Here is a 21,502-nt window from a genome sequence, read left to right as displayed (position 1 = left end):
CCACTGTTGGACCCAAATGTGCTCAGTAAATCAGTGATGTGCAATGGTGCAATGGAGACAGATGTAGTGTGTGTGTGTGTGTGTGTGTGTGTGTGTGTGTGTGTGTGTGTGTGTGTGTGTGTGTGTGTGTGTGTGTGTGTGTGTGTGTGTGTGTGTGTGTGTGTGTGTGTGTGTGGTCGGCGGCTCTTTTTTTAAGCCAGCTAATGTTTGGAAGTGTCTGAACTCCTATCAAAACTTAGTACTCTGCTCACTGTGTCACATGTTACCACTTATTTGCATATTTTAATTAAATAGCTGGAATTTAGAATTAATCACTTCCTAAATTTATGGGGTAATTATATGGTGTTTGTCCTTGACTCGGCAGCGTCACCCACCCATGAATAAATTCATCATAGTCTTGTGATGGCAGACAAAGTTACGCTGACACCTGCAAACTTTGTTTCCTCCACTTACCCCTCAATTACCCTCTCTTACTTTCTCTTCTGACACGATAAATCACATACTGTCACGTTGTCTTTGTCATCAGGCGTCTGTGACAGATCTTACACAGTGGTGTGTGGGTGGAAAGGGCACGTACAATACATGCTTCCAAGTGTGTGTGTGTGTGTGTGTGTGTGTGTGTGTGTGTGTGTGTGTGCAGGGATTTTTAAATACCCTAAAATAAAGGGTCTCTTTGACAGACCGGACATGACCGTAGTGTCGTCTGTTTCCATGGTACCCTGAAGAAGATGCTGTGTGCTCAGAGTTTCTGATTGGGCAAAGATGGTGTCACTTCCCTGTTGCACTCACATCAGCGGGAGACCTGTTGGTCAGCTCACCAAATAATGTGTGAAACCTCGTTTGAAGAGGTTATCTTTCAGAAAAATATACTACCACATAACATGTTACATCAGTGGCCAACCACCGGGCCGCACAGAAAAAAAAAAAAAAAAACATTTTATCGATGATCAGAGTCTGAAAGGTGTTTTATTTTGAAAAATGAGTGGATTCTCTCCCAATTACATCCGTCTGTGCGTCTGTGCCTCTTGACACAGGTGAAGACGGGTCAAGACGCTCGTCTCGGTCACGTGATATGTTGCCCCAGGTAAGCCCTCAAGCAAAACTTATTAAAAACAAATGTCTTTGGAAAGCTCCTTTGGAAAGGGGAAGAAGAAGAAGAAGAGCCATACGACTTCCAAGAAGAAGAAAGTTGCATTTAAAAGACAATATCAGGAGTCTGACTTAAAATACAGATTTATCGCCACAGCTGATTCTCACGCGCCAAACCTGCTCTGCAAACGAGGCAATGAAGCCTTCAGACCTGCTTCTCTTTCCAACATCCTGTCTTTGTTTTTCTGCAGTGACAGCGACCAAAGCAAAGTTACGGAATAGACTGGACATGAGGAACACACTTCGGGGGTCATTGTCTCCCTTCACCCTCAGGTGGGACCGGCTCGTTGCGGAGAAACAACCTCAGGGCTCCCACTAATTCAGCGGAATGGTGAGTTGTATTTTTATGCACTTATATTTCTTTTTATTTCCGGTCGTATCATTTTATTTTGTCGTATTTATCCCCCACACCTTGAAGGCCGGTCCGTGGCGCAAAAAAAAAGTTGTTTTTATGTTGATATACGGCATTTAAAGTGTTTATTGCCCACTGACAAAGAACAACCAGTCAAATATAAGACTGTGACTTGAATGCAGAAGCAAAAAAAAGATGCAAATGGCCCATGGAGATGTGCCAGTTTTCTACAACAGGACAATAGTCAAGATGTTCAGACCCAAAAGAACTGGCAGCAGATATCTACACACTATCCTGCACCCAAATAGTGTACAGATGCAATGTAACCACATTGTGTTAGCGCTTCTAATTAAGAATGCGAGTTCAGCAGATGGATATAAATCCGTTGCCTTTTCCCTCCCAAAATGAAAACTGGCACCTGTCATTGTCCATCTGCTTTACTTCCTGTTCTTGTGATTTAATATCAGAAGCCAATAAACCGTCACACCCTGAGCCGGAGCTTCAAACGTGTTCAGCCTGTTGGGGAAGGCCGGGTGGGGGGGGGCCGGGCCGGGGAGGGGTTTAAATTTGACATTTTGTATGTAGCTTCACCAGAATCGTGTGTTTCCTCGTGACAAACATCAGATGTGTTCAGATGTGGTTTCGGGGATCGGTTACATCCTCAGAAATGTCACTTCTGCCAGATCCCTGCTGATGATTTGAAATTCAGCTGCGACACATTCAAGACGTCCAAGGTTAGTTAGAGGACACAGATGTCTTTTATACTTTAAATTACCAAAACTACAGTGCGTGGAGCTTCTTCCCCAGACAGAAAACAGCAGAGGTGTTTTGGAGGCCAGTAAAGTGGCTGCAGAAAGACTTTCTCCAGACCTTCATGACCTTGACCAGACAGCTGGTCTGACTATTCTGAGAATACTGAGCTGGTGTTTTAGCTTTCGCACTCAGATAAGACACGACAATGGCAGAGAACACCGAGACACAGAAGCACAACAAAGCTTTTAAAAACCTGAGTGAGCATCAGTGCTGCGTATGTTTTACAGCAGCTGCATTAATACTGAAGTGTTCCTCACTCCGTGTCTGCTGTTTGAAGCCAAACATCCGATCGAGTGACACCTGAGTGGGGAAAAGAAAAGGCTGACGATGCACTTAGTCCCTCAAGGTGGAAAGTTACTTAAAGCATTATTAACAGATTTTCACATTCAACATTGACCTGATATGGTGAACATGTTGGCAATCAGCTGCGTTTTTACACTTCCAGCAGACACAAAGCAACATTAGCAAACACTGTGAGCGCTGTTTGCATCCACTTGATGAATCCAAGTCCAATATTTAGTCTCATTAGTTCTTATTTGTTCTGTGGCAACTGCAAAGGGGGAATATTTGGGGCTTGTTAACTGCTACATGCTCAACTATGGTCACAAGTTTGTTGCAGCAGCCTTCAGGAAAATGATGTCGATAAGAGTGACGGCGTTCAAATGAAGCAGTACATTTTCATATGCATGAAATACATGACACTGACATATGATGGTTGCAGATTTCCTTTGATAAAAAAAAAAAAAATGGAGTGTATTACTTTGCCACAGGTGCTTGGTGCGTTCTCCCCTGAGGAGTACGGCCTCCAGACCCGCTGGTGTCTGACTACATCATGATTAGCCGTGCTGCAGGAAATGAAGAGGCCTGGGGTGAGACTGATAAAAGGAGAGGAACTTTTCAGCAGCTGGAACGGTCAGGGCCAAGGGTCACGTGTCATTTATCGATGTCAGGCGTCTCCCCACCGCTCCTCCTTGAATGCTAATCACTCACACACCGCTACGACAATACGATTAGACTTGATTAAAACAGTCCATTAGCATAGAACTCAGTGGAGGCCGAGCACAATACTGACAAAACAGCCGTCTCTCCTCGATAACACGCTCATTCTGCGACTGTCTTTTTGTGACGTGTACGGCTGACTGGCTTAATCAGTGGTCAGGTCTTTAGCGAGCCGGGGGCCCTGCTGTGGAGCAGGAAACACGGGAGCAAATCCACATCTCATCTGTGTCCAATAAGCATGTTTTCTGCTGCTGAAGTACATGATGTGTCGTGATCCCAAAGCTGCTACTCCAGGAACTAGTTATTGATTGGCTTTCACTCCAAGATTTTGCTGGGGGGGGGGCACCAGTTAACCATCTCTCCTTTGGGAGATGACTAATCATTTGCCAGGGAGCAGCGAAGAGATTTTTGACTGCGGTAATCTTTGGATTGAATGGAGATTAACCGCCACGTGGGGTGATGACTCTCCTCTTTGTCTTTTTTGTCTGGATGGGGATCTGCTCGCCTTATCTTATCGCTCTGCCTCATTTCTCCGGGGCAGTTCCCCACCGTTATCAACACAGCTCCATCTACATGGAAATCAAAGCCTTTGCAGAAGTGGAATACGATTAGGGAGGGGGAAAAAGTCTAATCTTCCCCCTCCCTTGATTCACGCTAATAATGCACCACGGCAACCTGCGAGGAGCTGAGTGGCTGAACAACAACACACACTCCCTGTTGTTGCGAAGGTGGATGGATGGATGGATGAACAAGGTGGCACCAGAGTGATGTGTTCATGTGTAACTCATGAAACATTTCATCTGCGAGGCTTCTTTTTGTCTGTGGGCCTTGAAAATGAGGATTAACTCTCGCTTCACAGGAGCCAGCTGCCTGATACTGACCTCCTTTGTTTTTTAATGACTAAAGAGTAGATGCCTGCGTGCATTTGTGTGTGTGTGTGTGTGTGTGTGTGTGTGTGTGCATTTGTGTGTGTGTGTGTGTCTGTTTAATGCGTGTGTGTGTGTGTGTGTGTTGTGCACAGAAGCCGGGGTGGCCACTAAAGGAAGGGCGGGTTACAGAAGGGATTAGAACCCACACAGCAGCCTCCCTCCCTGTAAACAAAAGTACATGCTACTGTACAGGATGTGTGTGTGTGTGTGTGTGTGTGTGTGTGTAAATGTATAACATGCCACTGCCACCACTGGTGACACCAGACAAAAAGAGGAAGACTGAGTCCATCTGTGAAAGCAGCGGGATTAAGCTGTGCTCAAGCCAAGAGCTGCGCGTCAATCAACTGCTAAGTGTATGTGCCAGTGTGTGTATTTCTGCCAGTGTGTATGTGTGTTGCATACACAACTGTAACCCCCCCCCCACCCCACACACACACAGAGCTCTCGTCCGGCAGTGGGGGAGGGAGGGAGGTACCCCAACACTGTTGTTTTCATTTGTAATCTGTGGGATGGAGTGCAGCCAGCGATACATCAATCACCCTCAGTGGCAACAAAAAACATGAAAGAAAAACTTTTCCCCGCTGTGTGTGGATTGTGTTTGCACGAAAGCATGAATCACACATGACTGACGTCTTTTTGTAACGTAGAACGTGAAGAAAAAATCTAAAAAAAAAATGCTTTAAAGAAACAAGCATGTTGACATTTTAGATGTAAGGAAAAAATATTTCACGCAGACTTTTATCTGCTGGAATGTCCCAGACGGTCTCGTGTAAGCCCCCCCCCACACACCCACACTCACACATACCCCACCCCCCAGCCACCCACCCCTCCTCCTGGGTGTCTTCTCTTTGAGAGGCTTGTTGTTGCTCTGTCAGGACCCCCGACTGTTCCCCCATAATGCACCAGCACTTCTGCGCGGCACCCCGTGGGGGCCGGTCTGAAGCCGGCAGTGTGCAGGCCGCTGCCATTCACAAAGGTCAAGGCCGTCATACACTAGGTGTGTATCTGTGTGTGTGTGTGTGTGTGTGTGTGTGCGGGGGGGGCTTGACCTGTATGTAGTTGGCCCCTCAGTAGCAGATCATAAAGGTGGGGGGTCATTATGCCCCCACGTGCCGTGTATTAGTGACTGAAGCTGACTCGCTCCCCTACACCTTTCACCCTGGCTGGAGGGGGAAATTGAAATCAATACAGCCTATGATGAGGTGACTGGAGTGGGACATGGGTGAGGGAAGGAGAGAGGGAGGGAGGGGGTGGGGGGGTGGGGGGACATTGGCTTGACGGATGGCTGGTTAAAGGGGGGTGATCAATTACCCTGATGGATTGCTTTTTGGGGATTTCAGAAATGAGACGGATCTCTGCTCCTTAAAGACCGATCGCCCTGTGAAGGAGAAGGGATGGAGGATGGAGGATGGAGGGAGGATGGAGGGAGGATGGAGGATGGAGGGAGGATGGAGGGAGGATGCAGACTGCTCCACTGCAGTCTGCATGAGGTCCTGTGATGCTGGAATATCATTCACTTACATCTCTGTTGTTGTGAGAAGTGGCAACTGGTCCCTCCTCCTCTCCCCAATCCTTTATTTTTCGAAAAATGTTTAATCCCCTCCGTCCCCTCCCCTCCCCCTCCACACACATTCTCCCTCTAACGGATCCCCTCTCTCCACATTATTCTCTGTGCATTTTAATTTTTTTCCTCTCTCTCTTCTGTCACCGGGGGCCCAGTTTCCCCGCCCACTCTCCTCATTTTCTCCTGAACTAGAATAGTGGAGCCAAGAAATAGTTAATCTCTCCGGCTGCTGCTATGATTGGCCGCTGTATGCAGCCCTCAGCCTCCTTGAATGAGAAACAGGGGTAACCAGGCAACTTCAGAGCTGGAGAGAAGAGGAAAAGAAGAAGAAGAAGAGAGAGAGAAGAAGAAGAAGAAGAAGAAGCAGATAGGGATTTATGGGATCCCAGAATTGTGGAAGAATTTTGAACACGCAAGAAAAGAGAGAGAAAACCGAGGCAATGTGATTTCACCTTGTGTGTCCGGCAAATGGAATTAACAAATGGATTTTCTTAAACGCGCTCTCTCCCTCCCTCTCTCTCTCTCCCTCTCTCCCTCTCTCTCAATGGGGGGAAATAGAGCGCTCAAATGAAGGGGACACAGATGTGGATTAAAACGCACAAATGGGACACTCCAGAGGAGCATCCGCTGAGAAAAGGTGAGTGACATGTCATCTTCTGAGCTTCCCCATTAACGGGAGTCTTTAAAACTGTTTGAGGATGCTGCTCAGCGACGTGTCAGGATTTATGGACGGGCTGCGTTGGCCGCGGAATGAGAGCAGGCTGCGGAACAGTCCGCTGTGGGAACACTCACATATACAGTCTCATGATGCGTAATGAACAGGAATAAGGTCGGAGATGTGTGAGTGAGGGGCTGAGGTGTCCTTTAGAGCGCAGACGCCGGTCGCCTGTCACATAACCTGCTGTCCCACATTCAATTGCGCACAAATTGGACGCTTCGTGTTGAAATGATTGCGATTCCACGCAGGGCTGCCGCTGTTTTTTTAAGATGACAGCTGAAGATTCAAGTGTGAGGAAGAGCTAAAAGCTGTTTCAACCACGTCTGTACCCCCCCAACCAACCAACCAACCAACCAAGCCCCCCCCCCCCTCAGATATTCAGATGAAGAGATGTCCTGCAGTAAGTCATCCTCAAACGGCTGCGCGTTATCCAGCTCTGATGCTCTGGTGATGATGATGATGATGATGATGATGATGATGATGAAGTGAATGATGGCGCATATGTTGATAAATGTATTGATTTATGTTCAGAAACGGTTAGAAAATGCTCAGCGGGCTGCATTGGAGGGAGGTGGGGCGGCGGCAGTGGAGGGGAGGGGGGGAGTACCTGTGGATGGATGGTTGGTTGGTTGGGAGCGCGCAGCGCGGCGCAGCAGCACCGGTCTGACCGGCTGCGCTGAGCCAAAGTCTGCCTCAAACCAGAGCACAGGCCTGTAGAGGAGAGAGTCCTCTGGTCTTCATTCACGTCCAAGGGTCATTGTGGGGATACAAACAATCCTGTTAATTGTGGAAGCGTCCAGGGATGGGGGGGGGGTGGTGGTGGTGGTGGTCGGGGGGGGGTTGGGAATGCTCGTCTCAAATGCGTCAAGGCGTGCAGTTGCGCCCACATTTGGATTTTACCGATGAGAGATGGGTGAATATCAGGAACCAGTGCTTCTCTCTCTCTCTCTTTTTTTTTTTTTTGCATAGAATAAACTTGGATTTAACTTTTTAGAGTCTGTTGTGGTTTTGGGTTCTGTGTGTTACACACTGACCCTATTAAAGCACCAGGATTATATTCATACTCATATTTTCATCTTTTATTGGAGCCTTGTTTTCTTTATAAAAGTGTTATGCTTTGCAAAACACATTATTTTAAGACTCATGTTGAACCGTGTCTTAAGCAGCCTTCATGAGGGGGGCAGCTAATGGAGTGTTGAACCTTCCCTCCATGATTTTTCTAACCTCTGAAAAGTCAACCCCCCCCCCCTTGAGTGAAGCTGAACATGAGCCAACAAGACCAGTTCAAATGCACAATTAAGTGCTGGACCATATGTCTGTGGTGATGCTCTGTGTTTTCTGCTTGAGTGCTAATGTAAGAGCAGGCCTAGACAGAAAATGGCACTGGCTATCGCTGCGAAGCTAGCAGCTATAAAACAAGCTGCTGGTGAAAGAAGTCGTTCTCGTTGGCTCAAACGACCACACGCCATGTTTACGGCGCGGCGGGACAGAAGCAGAGGTCAGCGTTAGCATTTTGACATTGGTGCCAAAGTTCATCTGCAACTTCTGCCAATCGGCCAAACTGCCTTTAGTAATCTCCTTACAGAGGATGTTCTGCAACAGATCCTAAGCTGCACTCACTGGCTGGATTGTAGGACACATGTGTTGCACACACACACACACACACACACACACACACGCACGCACGCATACACGCATACAGTACAATTTCCAGTTGTGATCCCAAGACAGTTCTCTGCAGCCCAGTGTGAGTTGTGGGGCTTAAGATGGAGCTGAACAAAACACTAGAGAGCATTAACTTCTCCAGTAAGGGCTCCTTTGTTGGATCTCCCAGAGGAATCAAGACACTTAATTTAGCTCCTGACAGCAAAAGCAGTGTGAGGATGTGGGAGCTATATCTTATCCGATTAAAACCATAATGCCTTTTCCCCTTGCAATTATTGTAAAATGGTGAAAATGGTGTGGTTTGTTTCTATTCCATGTCATCTCGGCACAATTACAACAAAGAAGGGACGATATTTCAGCCGGCTGTTGTTTTGCTTTCCCTCTGAAATCCTTGGGGTTGTCTCGTCCATTTGCTGTAGTGGTGCTTCGTGCCTTTTGTCTCGCTGAAAGCCGGGTGTATTATCACATTTGTTGTTTGTCTTCAAATTGCAGTGGCATTACCTCGACTCGAACTCCCTTAAGATTTCCCAAGTGCTCGGAGATAATGCGTCTAACGAACGGGGGTTAGCTGACATTAATGTAGAGTTTCAGCATTAGACGCACGATTGCTGGAGTGGCCTAAATCTTTTATAAAAGTAGTTTTAATGAGCTTGCAAGATTGTGTCTGAGTTCTCATTTTGCTGGTGGCCTTATCACATCTAGTCGACTCATTAATGAAGATGTGGCCCCTGGCAGAGGCAGATCAGAGGTGATCTCAGTTGCCTCCCTTCAGAGGGGGGCAGATTGCTCAGATAGCGGTGCGTTGTAGGATGCTGAATGTTGCACACATGCTCCACTGGGAGTGTAATCAACATGACAGGTGCATCTGAAGTTGAGAATCAATGGGAGGGTTGTGGCAACCAAATGTGTCACAGGCTCAACTCACAAACTGTAAGCTGGAAAAAAAGGACCTGCAATCTCCTGCATAGGAAGTTTAAAGGGATCATTTGATATTTTAGAAAATTCTTTTATTTGCAATTAGATGAGAAGCCAGTCTGCCATATTACCCCAGTAAAACTGTAGTTTGTCTGGATTACACAAACTAGATATAAAGTGTTAAGAGGTGCTGATATATGCTGATGACATGCTTTATTACTTTTGGACATAGCCAAGCTAGCTGTTACCGTTTCCACTCTTTATGCTAAGCTAAACTAAGCTAAGCTAAGCTAATCAACTGCTGGCTCTAAGTTCTTATCGGGCATAACGCTGTGACAGAGGTGTCAATCTTCTCATCTAACTAACAAGAAAGAGATTAAGAGCAAGTCAAACTCATCATTTAAAGTATGTCCAACTATTACTTAAACATCTTTCAGGGTAAATAATGAAGCATTCTGCCTGGACAGACTTCAGGCAGGGCAGTGCAGCGGAAACAATCCTCACTTATTACTCCGTCTCTCGCTGACACCAACACGCTGTTTTGCAAAATATAAACTCTGAAATTGGAAAATGTTTAAATGACTATTTCCTTTCCAATATGTTCGTGCTGGACCCGTTTCAGTAATAAGAATTGGAAATAGGCACACACAGAATAAAGGATATTATCTAAGTTTTTTTTTTTTTCACATTATAACAAGGCAGTGAATCGCAAACCCTATTTCCGTTCATATCGTGTTTCATATGAATTCATTAAATTATTTCCAATATCCATTTAGATTTTATGCAAGTAAAATGGAGCCATTTTGTTTATGAAAGCACCAGACTTTAATTATCAGGATCAAATTACATGTTGAAATGAGGAGAACAATGAGAAAAGTTATCTGTAGAATGAAACAATTAGGTCAGTAATTGTTGCTAATGACGTTTCCACCAATTCATATGTGATTTAGTCAGTTATTGATATATGTGTAAATTCTGCAAGCATCATTGACTTCAAGTGTTTTCTCACGCTTATGTCCCTTACTGCACTGACCCTGTTGAGTCGACAACGAGGCGGTGACCCCACCACTATAGTGAGTGTCACTGGAATCAAATGGGGCAGTGAATTGCCAGCCAATCACACAATTATTTCCATTGTGTGGAGCCGGGTGAGTGGTAATCCTTGTGCCCCGGCCTGTAACATCTGGTGAGTGAGTGAAGTGTTCTGTGTGAAGCCGGTAGTGTCAGCCTGCCCCCCGTGTTCAGCCGTCACTGCCCGCCTCGCTTCCAGAGGACTGGGCATCTTCAATGCATCAATGACACCAGCCATCACAAGGGACATGTAGCATGCCAAACCAGTGATTCATTAGGACTCAATTAGCTGGGAGGCATGGGGCGCCCTGCCATATGCCTCGAGGTTCTACGGCAATCTGTACCCACTCCCTTCTACTGTATTCTCAACTGTCGTTGGCAATACAGTCTGTACATGTGTGTTTCTTCAGTGGCGTACAGTACCAGCACCAGCACCGGGCTGCGGCCTGCTCCTTTTCACAGAGCTGTCTTCTTTGTACTATTAAAACAAGTCAGTAGAAGAGATTTAACGGCTCTGTCTCCAGCCACCCAGCTTCTGAGCTGGAAATGAGTCACAATGACCTTCAGCTCAACTCATGTTGCGCCAGTTGGCTCCGTATGAAATCCTCATCCATCTACTGAAGTATGAGGCTGTGGAGCTCCAGATACTGTAAATCTTAGGAGGTAAGAAAGGCCCCGCTCAATATCGACTTCGCCTCGCTTGCCAAGAGGCGGCGTGTGCTGCCGACAAGATCTATCCACCCTCAAATCTAGTTTGTCTTCTTATCTGTGCCAAGGTAAAGAAGCCCCCTCACCCCATCCTCTGCGCCCCCACCAGCCGATCAAACTCCACCACAACCTGAAATTAATGAAATTAGATTAGAGCAGAGAGCAGCCTTAAAGAGAACAAGGACGATAAACACACTGAGCTCCAGATATGTCATATAATGTGATATGATGTGATGTGGCATGCAGTACGCTCATGCTGTCCATACATGTGAGCTGGCACATACTTGTCATATGACATATGACATATACTTTCGAGATTTCAAAGGTCGGTGCTGCTCATTTGGTATCAAAGCTGCCGCTGGGTTGTTTGTTATACTGATGTTCAGTTTCTGAGCTCATGAGTTGCTGGGGAACGTGCAGTTATATGGAGCTACGGAGGACTGAAAGCCTCCACCTGCACTGAAGTAAAAGAAAGGAAAGCACAACCACACATCTCTGACCAAAGGCTAAGATGCACCTTACGGCACATAATGGGATGGCTAAGCTGGTCATCCCAAATCCCATTTGACTGGATAAATATAAATATGTCTGCCACAGAGAGCAGGATGAGTCATGAAAAAATCAAATGACATATATTTGAGATATATAGCCGACATTAGAGAGACAATTAAAACAGGGACACGGGATCAAAACCTGGACTTTTTTATGTCCCGAGGTCGTTAATTTTTCCATTTTTGTGCCAAGAATCTGTAACAGAGGAACAAAAAGTCTGAAACCATCTGATAGTTATCATTTTATGGTTAGAAACTTTTCAAAGCGTTCCATGTTTGAAGAAGAAGAATAAATTATGTTATATTATATTGAATTTTCAAGAAACGTGTTAATTCACCGTATAATTAAATTTAGAAATGCAACCGAGGACTGTTTCATGTCCACAGTTGTAATACATAGAATTATAATAACAATAATTATAGTGTTAATGTATAACTTAATTACAGCGAAACAGAAGTGGTAATGCTAGTTTTAGCTTTATGAAATGAGAAAAGGTTGTTTTTATTTTGAGCCGACGTGTTTTGAATGAGGAAACGTGAAGTTTTTGTTTTTTTGTTTCCCCAAAATTAAAAGCGTAACTTTTCAATAATGCCAGGAGCACGAGAGGAGCCAGAGAAAGGAAATCAAGTCAAGTCGGAGCAGCTCTGCCCCAGTTGTAGGCACGTGCAGCCACCCAACTGCACTCCTCCAGCGTTTTCACCGCATTACCCAGAAACGCTGCGTTCGTGTGACCCAGTTTATCAGCCTCTCCTCCCCATTCATCTGCTCTCACAGATGCACTACAGGAGGCTCCATGAGCAGCGGAGCATTCATCACCTCTGAGTAGCGAGGTCCTCCGGTTTCATCCCGTTGGCCCGTTCTACACCCCTATTCCCCACAGGCGGGACAGCAGCTCCATATGTGGCTGATGATTATAATAGTGTGGAGTTCTGGCAGCAGCAGGCAGGGCTGTAGCTGGGATGCATTTGTGCGTGCATTTGTGTTTGTGTTCTATAAAATATGTAATCAAATATAAGCTTAGCAGGGTTTTCCTTCCACTGACAGTCAATTTAAATATTGTATCTGCCACATCTCCTCACTGCGGTGCTTTTTCAACCCCCTGGAGGTAATTGAGATGTTAAGTTCAGCCTGGAGGGGCTATGAAACTCAATTCTCATGTGATTTCATATCGCCTGATTCAAGATTTTTCTCATTGAGCGCAGAGCATTCCCCTTGTTCATATCATTTACAGTCTTCAGTAATCAAACATTAAACAGCAGCAAATGTTTATTTGCTTGCGCACCATTCAAGTGTCACGTGAAGGAAACGCTTCAACGGTTTAACCGTGTGCCGATTTTGATATTTAGTCTCCCCTTATTGATAGAAACCTGTCAGAATGATGCAATACAACACAACTGCAGTGTCCAAAACAACCATGCAGGTGAATCAACACTTCAACTGAACAATACAACCTTTATGAAAGCAGGGCGGTTGTATTGGACTGCATTAGTTTAACTGTAGCTTCGTGAACCAAATACACAATAATAATGAATAACTGAGCGAATAATGAAGTAGGTGAAGGCAGTAGGGTGTCCGTTGGTATTATGCTCATGTGGCCTACATGGAAAACGAGGCAAAGAAAGCAAAAAAAGTCCCTAATCTTTCTGAAACAACATCTGCAAACACCTGCGGTCATCTCATCCCAAACTCTGTCTCCTAAAGATGGTGTTTATCTACTACTAATAGGAAACAGCAGATAGGTTTTGAGAGAAAAGACGAGCCCTCGGGTCCTCTGGAGGTCTGCGCCTTCACTGCGGTTGCCCACCAGCTGTGAAGGGAGCTGACCCTTAGACTGACCCTCGTAGAGGAAACCATATATTTTATGATTTGGTTTGCTAATGAACATTATTATCTTTCATTTATTCACGCCAAAAGAAGGGGAAGCTATATTTAACTCTGTGACTTTCTGCTACGCTATAGACTCTGACGTGCTAATGAAATGTGGAATGGCATTTGATTTTCCTAAATGTCGTCCCAGGCTGAGTAATTGCATTTGCTGCAATTTGTAACTTTTTTCAAGCACCTTTTTTATGATTAAATGGAGACCTCTCTTGTAGCAGCGCCTGCGGGGGAACAGATTCTTTATTTTTGATGCAGAGTTGCACCGAGCGACAAGCATCTGGCACGGCAACAGCGGTCAGCATGACGTCTTCTGACGAGGCCCTTTAGATCACTTCTCATCAGAGCATCACAGTTGGAGACCTCCCTGATGTTTCGCACTAATCAGCCATCAAGTGTCATATTCCAAAGGCTCCTCTCAGACTCGTATCCCGCCTCTGCTTTGGGGTTTTATGCAAAACGACGCTGACGACTGGCGGAGCAGCTCCTCAGAGAGACAACAGTGGCACCGCTTGTTTGCTTTTCGCGATCTGTGTGAGATCTTGACCTTGCGATGCCATTGTAATGAGAGGCAGTCGAATATTTCACTTATCATTAGCGGCATGATTAGCTGCCAATGGGCTGTGCCTGGCGTGGTTTAATCCTCCCAGTCTCCAGAGTGCGATAACATATGAGATGACAACAGTTTCACACCCAGTTTCACACCTCCCGCGGTTCCATACGTCGCAGCAGCCTAATCACTCATGAGAGATTAATGAGAGACGTTGAGGTGTGGTGGGAGATTCACTAATTACACCCACACATACTGCATTGTAGTCAGGGGAATAGACAGTTTGTGTGTGAGAGAGTGTGTGTGTATGTGTGGGGGGGGGGGTTCTGTAAGCTTTAAAGTGCGGTTTTATGAGATACCTGTTAACTTAGCAGAGGGAGAAGTTAAGCTACAATTGAAGCAGCCTCAAGAGAAAAGGAGAAACAGTTGAAATGTGGAGATGATGACATCCACTGTACGGGTGCAAAAACAAAATCCCATCACTGGCCACCAAAATACCACTAATGGGGACGTAAACAAGAGTTGATGTGTAGTTTATTTTTTAAAAAAAAGTTTCTACAGCTGAGTGCAAGAAACTCTGTGTTATCACAGCAAAAAGCTTTGTCCTGCTGTCTGTCCTTTTGTATGCAAAGTCTCAGATGCAGCCAAAACCGACTGTAGAGCTCCCGTAGCTGAAGGAAAGATGTTTCATAGAAGGGAGAATAGGTAACATCTCAAGTATGCACAGTCCTGACACATAAGTGATCAGAAGATTGACACTTTTTTATGTTTGTATACACAAAAAAGGACATTTAATGAGGGATTAAAGGGGTTTTAGGGATGTATGTATGCAAGCAGCTCAATGTCATGATGCACTCTTAATAGAAACAACATCCTCCCCCCTGATATATAATAAAATAATCTGATAGTGTTGAATTGGTACAGTTTGTTTAATCAAAAAACAAAAAGTGGCTATAATCGATATTTCCAGAATGACACTTCATCAAATGACAGAACAGTGTGTGAGAGGAGGGTTGTGCCTGCAGAGAATCACCACCTGCAGCTCCCCTCGGCTTTACACAGCTTTGTAGTGAGTTTCGGCTCGTTGTTGAGCCATCCGACCCACAGCTTTACTGCTCTGCTTCACCCTCACCGCTCTCATATCGCAGCAGGAAGCTGTTTTCAGCGAAAACGCTCAACACACCTACTGTGCGCTGCCTGCTCAGCACCAAGCAGCAGACAGACGAGGGACTAGCTGGTGAACATGGAGCAGCATTTAGCAACTAAAGAGCACAGATTTTTCCCTCAGGAGTCGGTACAGACCCGAAACAGAGCTAAAGGAGAACGAATATTGACTTACATTCATCAGGTGGCGTAAACTCAACTTTAAATGGCTGATGATGTTGCTTTTTTTTTTGACCCCCCTCTCTCCCTCCTCTATAATGTTCATCCAGTCCCTTACATTACAACAGTAGCACAAAAAAACACAGTTTGAGTTTAGTTAATCCACAATATATCACACTGCTTTTATTTTACAGTAAGTCACACTACTCCCCTACATTGTGAGTGTGTGTGTGTGTGTGTGTGTCACATCATGGCAGCATTGCTAAGACGGTGTGACAGTAAGCAGGAAAACAAAAAGGTTCCTGTTTTGAAACGACTGCGCGGTGCTTCCCTTCAGCTTCATTAATGCCGTCTCGCAGACTGCAGGTATTGTTGTTGTGCTCACTGGTTTTGATCTTGGCAACTTTTATCTGTGTTTGACAGTCGTATTGCCTGTCCACGATGCCGCTGAATCAAATTTGTGTCTTTTAAAACACGAACGCAGTCAGAACAACAATCGGCGAAACAGGTATTCACAGTCGAGTTTCATAAAAAGGCTGCTTGCGTATCTTAATTATATCCATGACCCATGTGCAATTAAAGAGGACACCTTTTGGCTATTTATTTAGTTCAAAGGGAACACAGAGGGAGGAAAAAAAAGCCTAATTGTCTCATTAATTACTCTCTGCATGAAATAAAGACCAAAACCAAGGTATCCACAGTTCTTTTGTAACTCACAAAAGAAAGCAGGGGTGGGGGTGGCAGCAAAATAAAACATGTTTCAACCTCTTTTCACAAACAGACATTATGTTGGAGGGAAGGGAAACAAAGAAAAAGAGGGCAGGGGAGAACGGGAGTGGGAGGGAGAGAAAAAAAAAAAAGGGAAGAGAAAAAAGACGGAAAAAAGGCTGTAGAGATTAAAACTGATAAATACAGAGCAAATCAGGAAGACAGAAAAGAGAGACAGAAGGAGGAAAGATTGGCTGCGAGGTAACGTGGTGTTTGTCCAGGCCTTCTGGAGCCGGCCCAGTTCTCTCTCCCACCGAACGTGGTAAATAGCCTGTTTTAACACACTGTTCAGACGCTGAGACACAGCACAACAACAAACCAAATCAACAGTGAATTAAAGACTCCTCGGGGGAAGCCACAGAATAACATTAGAGGAGGTGTTTTGGAGAGACAGATCCACCAATTAGCTGTTCTGAGAGAGGTCCAGGAGTCTCTCACCGGCTACGTTTCCAGACCGGCTGTACGCTGTGGATGGAATTAGACGAATAAAAGAGGAAATGTAGCCGATCTTGTTTTCGTGCTATTGTTTACTGTCACCATAGGGAGCTAGTGACACTTTATTAGCCTGAATATGTCTGTTATAGAGGCAGAAGCAGCGTAAGAAATGCAAACTTTCAAAATAAAACCCATTAATATTTGCATCTTGAGACATCTGCTGTGCAAGCGCCAGTGTATTTGTTCATTTATGTCATGTCTCATACTTGAAGGGACCACCCGCCTCACACACACACACACACACACACACACACACACACACACACCCCCTCTCCTCTCTCTTCTTCCATCTAAATTGGGCCCAGTTATCTTGCAGCTGAGCTGGTAAAAAAAAGGATAATGCAGGAGCACTTCAGAGGACGGCGCCTCACCGCCCTCTGCGTAGCCGTGCCCGGCCACGGAGCCACGCCTAACAGAGTGCACAGCTCCGAGGCCTCTGCTGACATAAATCTGCACAGCAAAGCAACTGTGTGGCAACGCTTATTTAGTTTACCAGCTGTAGCCGCTGAACCCGAAGCAATGAGGCCTCTCTTTCCCTCAGAAAGTAAATGAGAGCGCTTCAAATGCCCAAACAGAATTTTTTTTGTACGTTATTTTCTCCCCCCACTTTCCTCCCCGCTCACACACTCGACTGTTCCATCGTCAGAGGCCCTCCATCTTGTCAGAATGAGGTGAACTAATGGGCCGTGGCTGAACAGCCTGAGCTCAGAGGCTATCGGTTCCCCCTGGAAGGCCAGGAAGGCAGGGGAGGAGGAGGAGGAGGAGAAGAAGAAGAAGGGAGAGATCCTTCTTCTCCTTCTTTGGCCGCAATATTTCAGCGTTGCCTCAGAGAAATCCTGGCTCAAATCAAAAGGAATAGTTTAGTTTATAGTGCGATATTAACACAGAGTAGTTGTCCCCATTTCATCTGGCTCCATTGTATGCAGATATTCAAAATGTGAATTTGTGCTAGCTTAATGAAAGCTCGGTAATTTACTCAATTTCATCACCGATCGTCTTTGGGCTGTCCTCTCCAGCCCTGATGCTCCTGAGCTGTGTGGTTCTGTAGATGATCAGAACAGCTCAACAGCTTCAGCAAGGATTGCCATCAAATTTTGTACAGACATTCATGGTATCCAGAGGATGAATCATCATTATTTTGTGAGGTTGTCTCCGTGGCCGTACAGCTTGCCGTGCACTGCGTGCGACATGATTAACCACACGGTCAGAGATGTTAATAGACTGCAGCTTTACCCTAAAGACCCACACGCCAGTCAACCACTCGCTACTCAGGAATCTAATTAGTCCAAAAGAAAAAAGCAAATTAACCTTATCTTAGATTTAAGGGCTATCAGCCACTTGTAAGACAACATGAGACAACGTTTTTGTTGATTGCGATGCTGCGATAACAGCTGATGTAGAAGCCGTTGGTATATGAATAAAATATTTTACAACAGTGCAGATTAAAGGCTGTAGGTACGGAGAGCATATAGCAGGAGTTGGACGGCCTTTGTTGCCATTGGTGACACAAGGTAGCGCAGCAGGGCTGTTCAGAGGAGCTTTGCTAGACCAGGTTGTGACAGTCGTGTCCCACTCCATAAGCTGGGGGGCATTTTGTAACAAAGATGACCAGCGCGAGGTGCCAAAGCCGGTCTGTCGAACAAACGTTCCACCAGCCCCCGGGCCATGCCAGCCTTGGCCGGGAAGACACAGAGATGGTCCGGGGGACGGGGGCCTCCTCGCTCCTCGGCGGTCACGTACAAGCTGGAGAACACAGACTGCGCCTTCCATCGGGACCACAGTGAATGGAGGTGTAATTGGCCATATCCAGTGATAGATGGCTGTTCAACCTTTGCTACCCATCGGTGGCAGGATGCACAGAGGCTTGTCTCACAATATGAGGTTGATTGTGGAGTCTATTAAACACCGGTCTCAGGAGGAAACGTTACTTACTGGAATGCCAGAGCTTGAAAAAAGAAAAAAGAAATCTCAAAAATGATCTGATTTAAAAAAAAACATTGCGTGTTCAGTGATTGCTCATTATATTTCTGAGACACTAAACATGACTGAAAATCTGATCACACGTGATGAATCATTTTCAATCACAGAGCCGAGTAGGAAAATAGAAGTGAATATAATTGTTGGAAATTACAACCGATTGTCTCTTGAACGTAAATCAAAGATCTAAATTACAGCCTTTATTCTATTGCAAACAAATAATTATGTCAAGCAAAGTCCCCATTGAATGTGTATTCATCACGCCATTATGTGAACAGGAAAGCCGTATTTTAAATCTTGAAGCCAATTGTGATGTGATTTATAGATTGTTTTGATTGACCTGTACTTCCCTTCACTACAGTTTACAGGAATCTCTCTGACAAACTGATCAAAACAGCACAGGAGGAATTGTTTCTAGGCATGAAAAGGACTCGGATCACATCTCATCCCAATACACAGAAGTGGCATGACAAGATGCAGTATATGCACCTCCGTGATGCCCAGAGGGTCTAGTTGTGAGGGTGTACATTCAAAACACTTCTCCTGGAAAATCAATGGCCTCCGATGATTGATGTGCTTAATGTTAAGGAAGTACTAGTTGCCATACATCAGGTTTCCTTGCAGCATTCCTGGTTTTGTTCAATAATCCGGTCACAGTGTGAAGAATCTGACGCAAGTAGGAAACGAACATCTTAAGAGATGATTTGTGAAATGCAGGCAGACACAGACAAAGACGGCGGCGGGTTGATGGAGGGAAATGAAGAAATGCAAGCAGAGACGAAATTGACTTCCCTCAAGGAAGTTCTTCTTTGCACTTGAGAGAGGTACTGCTAAAATGAACAAATGAATAAATAAAGGGTGGCTTTTGTCAAGGGCTTTTGACATCCCATAACAGTTGAGAGTAGCTGGAGAAACGAGTGATGCTCGTTAACTCTGACCCAAATCATATGAGACACTGGGAGCTGTTAAAACACAGAGCAGATTGGGGAGTCTGGGTGACCTAGATAGCATTGGTTTTGACAAGCAGCCGTACATCACATTAAATCGCTCTTCCGTCTAATACAATGAGGCATATCTCCCTCGTTGGTAATGAAAATTACATTCTGATAAGGTTCTTTGTGACATGGAAAATACCTCTCCCATCACTGACACTCCAAGGCTCCTTCTGAGGCGTACTTACGGCGAGATTGCCCCTTCGCCCGGACCTGGGTGACATTATCTGCCTCATAAGCACACATGAGGGGTGACACACGGTCTAGACAGGCATGCACAAGGAGAACCGATGGTGATGAGGCAATGACAATGACCTGTTGTTCAAGGAAATGGAATGTGTCTTAACATCACAGTTCATTTTGCAATAATGGGTTGAAGGACTTGTCTGCAGACGGAGAATGAGGCCGATATGGCTGTAGAGAGGCTATTTCATACATCAATGTGCATAATATGTACACGCATGCATAGAGGAATGCACAAATCTATGCAGCTCTGTGCTGAAAAATGCATATTTGAAGGGTTTGCCTGACCCAAATAGCAATGGCCATCGAGTGAGTGAAGATATTATATTTAAGTGTTGATTTAGCTCTAGGCAAACATTTTATTATTCCTGGCACCTCTGGACACCTCAGAAATGCATTTGAGGACAGCCCACTACTAGATAAATGGTTCAATAGTGACATTTTGATTGTTGATCTGTTTGCTTTGTTAATATTATGTGCACATTTAGTGGTGAGGTGAAAATTGTGGTTTCTAGTCATGCAGGTAGTTTCAGTTTTATGTTCCCAGCTTTTGAGATATCTGTCTCTGCCACAACTCAGTGAAAGTCAATGAAATTCCACATTGAAAAATTACATTTAAAACAAGTCAACAGCAACATTTCTATCCGGAGACATTGTCCCAGCTAGTCTGAGTAATCTATAATCTATAAAGACAGTAGTTCCAGCAAAAACTGCTCACACTGAGGTCTGCGGATACAGATTTCTCTTTTTTTTTTGGAGGTGATGTAGTTTGTAAATGCCTTGTTTAAATTACACGAGCAGCACAAATGCAATTTCATTTATCTTCATTATTTTTCTGGGGTAGTCGACAGGTCTCCAGGTGAGTTCAAAGAGAATTTTAAGTCTAACTTCAGCCCGAGGTGTGACTCCACCCTCTGCATAATTTAGAAAAATGCTAGAAAAGTGTGCAAGGATTAAAGTATTAACAAGAGATAATAACATCTTTGTTTACTTCTTAAATTGGTGCGTGAGATTTTATTAATTTATTCTGTAATGTATTAGTTTAATTCTGTAATTTACTCGACTGTTCATAATATTACGGTCAAATTGTGTCGTTTACGGCTCAAAAACCAGCTCCTTCAAGCAAGTTGAAGCAACGGTACAATTACATTCAAAGTGAACAGAGTGGTATCGCTCTGGGTGGCACAACTTTAGGCGAAGACACGGCCGTGCGAGGTTTAAACTCTAAACTAAACCAAGAGAATGTGCTTATGCTGAAGATTTATGACTCGGCTTGGAAGACAAAACTAGATGAAACGAAATTAAGAGAGAGTTTCCGATGAGACAGTACGCTGCAAGGTAATTATCAAAAAAACCTCCATCAACACACCATCTACTATTTTACATCAGCCCTGCGCCTTGTAAAGCCGACGTAGACTCGACTGGTTGGGACGTAGCTAAAAAACGTTAACCCACCTCCCCGGACCCTTTTTAGCATTCTGGGGGTGAAGTTACACCCCTGTACTGTACGGTATCAAAACAAAATTGTTCACCACACACACTCACAATGTCACACAATGTCACACAGGATAATGTGTGCCCAGTGCTTGATGTACGCTGAAGGCCTCTTTCTCCAACAATGGCCTATCACCATGCCAACAGAAGCGGTGCCAGCCGCGGTGCCAGCTTGGCATGGCCTTCGTGTTAGCAGTGGATGATTCAAGGGCATTAAAGCACAATGTGGGGGTTCCAGTTTATAGACGGCTGTGCCAGGATATCCGCCAGAGTTTGCTTTGAAACAGCCTGTCATTCTGCGCTCTCTGCTACTTCCCCTCCTCTCGTGCTGTTGGCCTGAGCTGGGA

Source organism: Pempheris klunzingeri, chromosome 15 (assembly GCF_042242105.1).
Source record: "Pempheris klunzingeri isolate RE-2024b chromosome 15, fPemKlu1.hap1, whole genome shotgun sequence".
Taxonomy (NCBI): domain Eukaryota; kingdom Metazoa; phylum Chordata; class Actinopteri; order Acropomatiformes; family Pempheridae; genus Pempheris; species Pempheris klunzingeri.
This window is presented reverse-complemented; position numbering follows the sequence as displayed.